Source organism: Pimephales promelas, chromosome 12 (genome assembly GCF_988280905.1).
Source record: "Pimephales promelas chromosome 12, fPimPro1.hap1.1, whole genome shotgun sequence".
NCBI classification, from domain to species: domain Eukaryota; kingdom Metazoa; phylum Chordata; class Actinopteri; order Cypriniformes; family Leuciscidae; genus Pimephales; species Pimephales promelas.
This window is the reverse complement of record NC_142780.1, coordinates 15,045,341-15,056,057: the sequence shown is the minus strand read 5'-3', so window position 1 is coordinate 15,056,057 and position 10,717 is coordinate 15,045,341.

Sequence of the window (10,717 nt, the reverse complement as noted above, 5' to 3'; positions counted from 1 at the left end):
ACTTCAACTACAAGGCAGAAACGAGAGAAGACGTCGGAGGAGATGGTACGTGCGGAAACGTAGGAGGAAATGCGATGCTACCAAGCCGACCAATCACAGATCTTATGGTCCGCGTCGTCACGAAGTGTAGTTATATTTTTGAGGAGGTGCGCGTCAGGCTACAACAAAGGGTACGCGGGATAGTACGCATCTGTGTGTATGCTACGCCGTACCTACTGCGCGCACCCTATGCTGAAGAATAAATTGGCCTTAACACATAACATAATGTAAATAATGTAACATAAAAATGCTCTAATAACAGATAACAAAAAATAATTTACTTATTTTTCCAATAAATTCATATGGTGACTCATCAATTTTACCAACATATTCTCATCCCAAGACGTCATCTAACTTACGCTTTTGACCATTCGTCAACCATCTGATGTTTTAGGGTACCCTTTAACGTCAGTTTGATGACGCTATCCTAGGGTGTCACCTAACTGACGCTTTACCCTTAGCGTCAGTTAGATGACGCGCGGGTAGGTTTAGGTCTGGGGTAGGGTTAGGATTAGAATAGCGTAACTGACGTTAAAGGGTACCCTAAAACGTCGGATGGTTGACGTATGGTCAAAAGCGTCAGTTACATGACGTCTTGGGATGAGAATGGGCGGATTTTATCAAAAACATATGTAATATAATCATATTTAACAAACATAGATGTATATTTTCTAAATATAATATAGATTTCCACTATATATTTTATGATACTGTAATTCATTTTAATCTGGTCTAATAATCTGGTCCAAGTTGGTTAGGCTACTTGTATAGATCACAGTTTAGCTCAAACATATTGTTTTTTTATATAATAATCTTTCATAATGAGTTATCTAACAGTTTTAACAGGTGTTTACTGTAGCATTGTAACATTTCCTGTTAAGATCATGAACATTTTACATTGCTTACACACAATTTCTGAAACTACGGCTCAACAAAACATGCAGTCAACATGCAAAACATCTCTTGCAGACTTGCAAAAGCAAACAATTTATTCAAAACTATTTTAACACGTAGTAACTCTACACATAAACATTCAAATAATTACACCACATACACACCAAACTACACTCTCAGAAAAAAAGGTACAAAAGCTGTCACTGGGGCTGTACCTTTTCAAAAGGTACACTTTTGTACCCAAAGGCTGCATATTGGTACCTTAGTGGTACATATTAGCACCTAAAATGTACATGTTAGTACCTAAATGTACATATTAGCACCGAAAATGGACATATTAAGATCTAAAATGGACATATTAGCTCCTGAAATGGACATATTAGCACCTAAAATGTACATATTATTACCTAAAATGTACATATTAGTACCTAAGTGTACATATTAGCACCTAAAATGTCAACGCATTCTCACCCCAAGGCGTCACCTTTGACCATGCTTCAATATTTGACGTTTTAGGCGCCCTTTAGCGTCACTTACATGACGCGATCCTACGGCGTCATCTAACTGACGCTAAAGGAATGCGTCTGTTAGAGGACGCGGTTAGGTTTAGGTGTGGGGTGGGGGTAGGGTACACGCGATCCTAGGGCGTCATCTAACTGACGCTAAAGGGCGCCTAAAGCGTCAGATATTGAAGCATGTCCAAATGCTTCCCAAGGCGTCAGTTAGGTGACGCCTTGGGAGTGAGAATGGGCTGAAAATGTATATATTAGCTTCTAAAATGGACATATTAGCACCTAAAATGTCAGCCCATTCTCACCCCCAAGGCGTCACCTAACTGACGCCTTGGGAAGCATTTGGACATGCTTCAATATCTGACGCTTTAGGCGCCCTTTAGCGTCAGTTAGATGACGCCCTAGGATCGCGTGTACCCTACCCCCACCCCATACCTAAACCTAACCGCGTCCTCTAACTGACGCTTTCCTTTAGCGTCAGTTAGATGACGCCGTAGGATCGCGTCATGTAAGTGACGCTAAAGGGAGCCTAAAACGTCAAATATTGAAGCATGGTCAAAGGTGACGCCTTGGGGTGAGAATGCGTTGAAAATGTACATATTAACACTTAAAATGTACATATTCATATTAGCACCTAAAATGGACAAAAGTTTTCATTTTTAAAAAGGTACAGCCCCAGTGACAGCTTTTGTACCTTTTTTTCTGAGAGTGTACACGGATGTGAAAAATATAAAACACTATTGTCTCTTTGCTTGTTCAGTGTACAGTGGATTGTGTACAGGTGTATGATACATTTATGTGCACAAATACACTGTATATACATGTACAATTAATGAATTTTACAGTAGAACTGAACTGAATCAACACTGTGACTTGAGCCCTATAATGACAAATTCAATACAATATACAGAAATGCAAGGGTGAAAAATATATTTGTTTCCCAAAAAAATTTGTTTTGATTTCTAAGTGATTGATTTGCAGACATGGTCTGAAGATTATCTGTATGAGAATGGTTTATGAGACACTTTTAGTGTCTAAGTAATTTAAAAAAAAAAAAACCCGTAAGTTAGAAATTAAAGTAAATAAATGATTAAATCAATTAAAAATATATAAATCCAAAAACACATACATGCATTCTAGATATAGATAAACAGAAGAGTTAGAAGAAAGAAGACAGAGAAAGAAAGAAGTGAAAAGAGGTGAAGGGAGTCCTCTTGACATTTGAATGAAGGCATCTCTCTTTTGTTAGACAGCCCTCTCTCTCCCTCCCTGTGTGTGTGTGTGTGTGTGTGTGTGTGTGTGTGTGTGTGTGTGTGTGTGTGTGTGTGTTGGAGGTCAGATGAATTGTAGGGAGGATTCGGCGACGAATGCCTCAGATGGTGCACTAATGTAAATCACGCTGCTCTATCCACACATTCTCCAGCCACCGCACCTCGCATGAATCACTCTGAATCTTCAGTGTAATCTCCCACTGCGGGCACAATCACCCCGTCCCTGCGACTGCACATCTTTCAGATCTTCCCAGTGGAGGAGGAGGAGGAGGAGGAGGAGGAGGACATGCTTTAGGTTGCCTAGATGCCGATCTTGTCCTTGTTTGTCCAGCAGTGTGAGTTATATGTTGATGTACATTTGTCAAAAAAGGAGGTGCTGGGGTGAGCCTTTAATCATAGACACATCAGTTGAGGAATGGAGGTCCTCGTCTTTTTGTCCTTTCTCCCTCCATTTCCTTGTCAGGCAAAGAGATGATGAAATACAAGTGAAATGCTTTCAGTTCAAAGTAATGTTTGGGTGAAGCCTCAGTTCATGGTGAAAAAGACAGTGCATATGGGATTTGGAATGGTACACTTGCAGAGGAAGAAGACCTCCAAACCATTCTTTTTGGTTACAGTAATGTTATTTCAGAGCTTTATTGAACAAATACAGAGCAGAGTGAATGCATACTCCTTTGTCTAATTTTTCCGGTGAAAATGTCTGAAAATCATGTAAGGCATTAAGACCTTTTTTCAGAGAATACATATTCTTTAATATGTGTAATAACTGTGTAATAATATTTAATAAGTGTATAATACAGTATGTATATCATCAGCTCTCTAAAAAATGCTGGTTTGTTTTAACCCAAATTTCAGTCAAATATGGACAAACCCAAATGTTGGGTTAAAAATAGAATGTAAAAATTTACAGTTGAAAGTGAAAGTTGAAGTTGGGTTTTTAACCCAACATTTGGGTTTGTCCATATTTAAAGCTACTGTGTAACTCTTTTAGTTTATTAGCTAAAACACTTAGTTCTTTCAAAAATATGTTCATTAATGTATATTTACTTCGTTCAAGTCATAAAGTATTCTCGTGAGTGTATAATATGCCATTGAAAATACATACGGGTAAGGGGTTCTAATGTCGGTCGCCATGATGTCCCTCCATCTTGAAAGTACATTAGCCAAAGACGGACATACCCGTTAATTCAAGCTTCGCCTTTCACGTTTACGCTTGAGTTAACAATCATGGACGAGGTCGAACTGGAAGCCATGTTAATCTTGGACTACATTGACCACCGTAGGAGTTAAAACGAAATCGGAATTGAGAGGAACAGAAACTAATATTCAATGGATGGTCATGTACCTTTTCACCACTAGATGGGGGTAAAAATCACACAGTGTAGCTTTAAAGGGATAGTTCACTCAAAAATGAAAGTTATCCCATAATTGACTCACCCTCAAGCCAAACTAGGTGTATATGACTTTCTTCTTTCAGCCACTTGACTCTCTCATGAACGAATGTTACCGTAAAACTAGTGATTACAGTTGATAAAGTTGTAATTATGGCTATTTTTCTTACAAAAATGCATCAGAAGGCTTTTATTAACTCACTGGATGGTCATATACCTTTTCAATATCAATATCAATGCGTGATATATTGTCTATAAGTCTTAATATCGTAAATAGAAAGATTTAATAATGTAATCATGTTTTTAGATGTTTAGATTTTTGGATATTTTTACTGAAAAAGTAATAAAACAAAAAAAGGAAAATTTCGGAACAAGTTGTGCTCAATCAATTGCAGAATGTTTATAACAACAAGATACAATTTCATCAAGGATTGTTCAGGCACTTACAATAGAAGGATTTTAACAGAAAATGTGAAGCTTCTAATTAGACAATAATACTTAAATTATTACTTGTGTGTAGTATTTAAGTTGTAAAGCTATTTAAATCATAATTTTTACAGTCATTTTAGGGTTTAAGGTGTTACGTTGTAATGTTGCATTGCAACAAAAATCTAAAAATTGACACATAAAAGGTTAATAAGCAATAGTTTAACACTAAACTCATGTTAACATGCATGTTTTGTGACTATACTTTTGAAACAATGAGCATTGTAACATTCATTTCCTCATTTAGTGCCTCGCTGTAACCCAGATTTTAGCTTTTTTTAAAGTAGAGACAATTGGAAATTAATTTTTGTGGTAATCAACATTAAAATGCATGCCAATGGAGCTTAACATGAACTGCCCAGAATATTCCTTTAATTAGACTTGCAGTGTCAAACAAATCTTTTCATGCAGATGGTCTTCTAATGTTCCTCATTCCGAGTTATTTGGCAACACTAGTGCATTGCATGGCTGGCTTTTCATGCACGCTTATAGTCTGATTTTTCTTCACTGAGCGTTGTTGTTTGATCCGGCACATGAACTACTAAAACATTTTGTCTCTTCTCTGTCCAAATGTTAACACAGGGACAGCCATATGTTAGACCCAGATAAATCAGCCTTATTGAGTGGCCAGTCTCACAAACCAATACAGATTAGAGCATTAGAGAACTAATGAGGCTGCTGGGAGCCGAGGGCCGCTTCATGTTACCTTGAACTGCGACTCCGTGTGAAACACAAAACAGACATGCTTTTGCGTTGAAAACAGTACGGCAGCTGCTGGCGGAAATCAAACGCAACAGCTCGCTCTTTTGTGGTGAGTTCACTCTAATCCAAATGGTGCTTTTTTACCTCCACTGAAAGCATTACTGGGGACAACGCAGGAATAAAGCTGGACGCTGACTTGTATACGTGTGTTATTCAAAGCTTATGTTTCATTCAAGGTCCATTTTTCATTATAGCTTCCACAGTGGTAAATCTATCGGTCTTTGTCAATTTTCTCTCTTCACAAATCAGTTATTATGCATGTGGTGTATATGGCGCTCAGCTTATGTTTGTCTGTGAAGTATAGATCAATAAGTAAATGCATTAGGGTCATTAAGTGCCTTTTGTCTTCTGACCTTGTTAAAATATTCATATACAGCAGAAAGATTGTCTTTCACAGATGACAGGAAACAGACCATCACCGGGTCTATATCTGGCCAATCGCTGTCCATATAGCTTGAGCTTTTATACGGCCCACTGGACATCTGCAGACTGTGAGACTCCTTGGCTTTTATGGCCTTTACTTTCTCTTTGTGTTTTTCCTCCAAATTTATTCCTATGATAAGCTAGACTTTACAGCCAAATCAAGTCTCATAGTGCTTTGTACACTACAGATTGTTTCAAAGCAGTTTTACATTAATAAACAGGAAAATAAAAGTGGTAATGGTGTAAAATTAACACATTTCAATGTTGTATAATACATAATCTGTAAAGCAGCTCAATAGAAGTTAATAGTGTCATTATTCAACTCAATTTAGTTCAATGTTGTTTCAGTTAAAGAAGTAGTTCACTTCAATGGGAACCAAACGGTTCAAGGTCCAAATGAGAGTTTCAGTGCAGCTTCAAAGGGCTTTAAACAACACCAGACGATGAATAAGGGTCTTATCTAGCGAAATGATCTGTCATTTAAAAAATAAATAAAAAGTTTAAGTTTTATAAGCACAAATGCTCGCCTTGCTCTGTTCTATGTGTGTTCGTGACTCTCAAACTCGTTCATTAAAATGAACAAATCTTTTTTCGAGTCATGACTCGAAGGGTCCTTGATAAGACCCTTATTCATCGCCTGGTGTCGTTTAAAGCCCTTCAAAGCTGCACTGAAACTCTCATTTGGGCCTTGAACCGTTTAGTTCCCAATGATGTCCATTATATGGAGAAAATCCTGGAATGTTTTCATCAAAAATTTCTTTTCGACTGAAGAAAGAAAAACATGGACATCTTGGATGACATGGAGGTAAGTAAATTATCAGCAAAAGTTTTTTTTTTTTTTTTTTAAGTGAGCTACTCCTTTAACTGTCAATTGAACTGTGCACAGTTCATCAGATCAATGTTGATTCACTCAGTTCAATATGTAAGTGCTTGATTCTTGACTTTTGCACAACCGAGTGTTATACAGACAATGTGATGGCGGTCTGACTGCTAATGCAGTGTCTTTTCATTACTTACCACTCATACATCAACTTAACCAGATTACCCAATCTGAATTTAAATATTTTGAGTATGGCTAATCAAAGAATTGTTCATTTATGGCAAGTTTTAGAGAGATGCTATAGAAGGATATATATCTCAATCCACTTTTGTTCAGCCGTCTGGTTTTAAGCAGTGAATGTATCTGCCTGAGAGAGGTTACCATTTGAATGGCAGAGGTCTTACACTTGTAGAGTTAACGCCTCGCTTGTTACTTTCTGAGGTAAAATACCCACCCGTCTATCACTCTGACAGCTCTGACAGCCATTCAGGGAACCCTGAGGTGCCCCAGTGCGCAATCAAAGGGCTTTTATTGAAAGAATCCAAAACTAGCCTGTCAGGACAGAGAGGCGGGGTCAGCTGTCATGGTGACATGGCCCTGCAGCGGTAAATTATCCTGAAAGAGAGAACTCTAAGATCCTGTGAGGAGAAACTCGGTGCAACTTGCACTGCACTTATCTGTAACAAATGCCAAAAAAAGAAAAGCGTTGCTCTGTTTGAAAGGGGGTTTCTGTCTGCCCTCCATCCTTCTTCATCTTATTCCTACTCTTCCTCTGAACAGAACATAAATCAGTAGTTATGTTCTCAATTTTTCATTTTTACCACTGGAGGACACTACTGTACAGCAAATGAAAATTATTTTTTTATTACTTTTGCATGCTTGTTAAGAGATTATTAATGTTGTAAATTATACATTTATAAAGCCTATTTTTGGTTACTGCAGATAAAAAAATCTTTTAGGCATATATATATATACATAATATATATACATATAGCAACTGCAAGATTTTTATAGCAGCCAAAGCAATTGTAACAGGGGCTGGGTGGTGGAATCAATTGTTCTGTCATTTATATGCCAAGTTGCCAAAGTTGCCTTGTCATTTATAAGAACTGATAAAACATTGAAAAAAAAAACTGCTGGAATCATATTTAAAGGCTGTGACTTCAGCGAAATCTGTGAACGTGAACATTCAGAAAGATATAGTGCTTGCATTTCCTCTTTCAAAGAGTTTTTCTTCTTTAATTTAAGAGAAAAGCATACCCTAGAGTTCTAGTGAATCTGTGTGATGTCGTTCATTACTGGTGTAAAAAACGACTTATACTTGCAGTTTCGTCGGCAACATAATACGAGTTCTGATGAGGCTTGCTTGGAATCATACAGATGGAAATAATAATACAATTTCCATCAAAATGAGGGCAGTGCTCTAATTTTCCAGGTGCTTTAGGATCAGGGCTTGGAACTGAATTGTGTTTATATTTTCAATACAAAGCTAATGTGTGAAGTGCTTCTTTCATCTGGTATATCATTTCATACCCCTCTATTGAAAATGGTTCAGGTGTCATCACTCATCATCCATGAGAAGATGACAGCTCAGTGTGTGTAAGCCTCATACACTCATGTTAAGTGTTGAGAATTGGTGAAATAAATCTCCCTGTAAAGTCATCCATAACATACTTCTAGTGATATAGGTTCAAATAAAACAAAAGCAATAAAACATCAGTGTTCAGTAAAGAGTGTGTTGTTTGTGTGAAATGTCAAGAAACTTTCCACACAATGCAGATCGTTCTGTCAACAACCTTTCAAAAATCCAAGGCTATTTATTATAAGTTAACTCAATATTTATCTGTTTCACATTAAAGTAACGATTACTTACATGTCTCAATTCTTGTGTAAATGACAGGTGGATTAAAACACTATATTGCCATCTGTGGTTGGAATATTAAATTACATGTTAATTGCAGAGTTTGTTGTTGGTTACTTCCGAAAGCTTAAAGGGTTAGTTAGTTCACTCAAAAATGCTGTACCAACCCCGTAAGACCTTCGTTCATCTTCGGAACACAAATGAAGATATTTTTGATTAAATTTGAGAGCTCGATCACTACCACACAGGGTGCCTGAGGGATCGAAACTTGACGGCCCAGAAACTCAATGAAGAAAATGTTTAAATATTCCATGTGACTACAGTGGCTCAACTATAAGTTTATCAAGCGACGAGAATACTTTTTGTGCGAAAAAACAACAAAAATAACGACTTTATTCGACTATTCCTTTTCTTCCTTGTAGGCTAGGCCTGAGATGAGAGTTCAAGACAGAGATTTCCACAACGCATGCGCGAGAACTCAACTAGATCGGAGTAGAAGAAGATCGCAGTTCTCACGCATATGTGTCGTGGAAATCTCTTGAACTCTCGTCTCAGGCCTACAAGCAGAGCCGGCCCGAGGCATAAGCGAACTAAGCGGCCACTTAGAGCCACCAGTGGGCCCCTTAATCTGGGTTATTTTTTATTTTTATTTTTTTTAGATTACTTAAACAAGTGACATAGATCAATGAATGAATAGCCGCGTTTCCACTGCCGGGCCAGGGCCGGGCCGTGCTAGTGCGTGCTAGGGCCAGTCGCGTTTCCACTGTCACTTCCGGGGCTTGATCGGGGCTTACTCAGGGCAAAGAACGTATATTGACAAGAAAGTGAAAGCCAATAGAACGTTCCATTTCAACACCAGCGCCCAGCAGCAGCCCTACGCTTCCGCCATTCCGGGGTGAAAGTGACTCGGCAGTCATATAATATACATTTAGTCCAGTGCAGAGATCATTTTTAGGTTGAAATAATTAGGCTAGGTAATTATTTAACTCACAACAGTTAACTTTATAGCAGTTAAAAAAGAAGTTGCTACTTAACCAGGCTTTTGCCCCCACATAACTTGAGACAGGGAAGTTTGAGGATTTAATTCATTACACTGTAAAAAAAATCCGTAAAACTACGGTACAATGTAGCATAGGCTATAAATTAGAAGGATTTTTTCCGTTTTTGTCTTTTACAGATCATTTACCCGTATTTTGAATTATGCGTTGCATTGTGGGAACAATAACCTGTCGGCGCGAAATGTTTTAGCCACAACCGCCATTACACACGCAGATGACCGCGGCCAAAATTGCTCATTAAAGTCGGATTTCGAGTGTGTGGAAGCCATTCTGACACGTCTGTGGTAAAATACGACATTTATGTTCAAATAAGCTGTTAACGTAACGTCATTTATTTGCCATCTGGCATGTTGGGCAAAATTAATGTCGGATCGGAGCTGTCGCGTTTATCATTTTATGCATATCGTCACACATTAAACGATTTAGTATACACTCGTGGAGGTTCCCTGATATGTGTTATTCTAGTGTGTCCTCGTTTTACTTTGGTTTATTTACTTTTATTTGTCGGCGATGCGGTTTATTTCTTGACGAGCGAATCCGTTAACCAGTTGTGATAAAATGCAGTAACGTTAACGTTCACGTTGCTAACGTTGCTGTTTTTGGAGCAATGGGCTATAGACCATTTCACAAGATGTAAACAAGACTGGTCCTGAAGCACTTCCTGTTTCAGTTTGTAACTGTTTTCTTTATTTCACATGTAAAGAAAACATATTAAAGATGTTTGTTTAACTTTTTGATTCAGTTTTAAGTGTTCTGTTAGTTGTATTTTATCTCAGCTTTTATGTAGTGTTAAAAAACTGAAACAGGAAGTGCTTCTGGACCAGTGTTGTTTACATCTTGTGAAATGGTCTATATGCACGCATAAGTTCCGCATTTGACGTAAGGATGCTCGTCCATTTCCGGTTGTGGAGATTAAAGCGGAGGAAAACCGGAGAAAACGGGATTATGGCAGAGTCTTCAATATTTACTGTCCTCCCGTCTTTGAAACGAAACGTACATACGTTTAGATGTAATTTTATATATAGTTATGTTTATTTAATATAATTTTAAAAAGAAGCATAAACACAACGAGGGGTGTCTGTTTTATCTGTTTTTGTGACTAACGTTTCATTAGTATAACCATGGAGTATAAAATTCAATATTAATTCTCGGTATTGCATTGGACTCTATGATCGGCGGAAGTTATCGAGCATCCTTAAT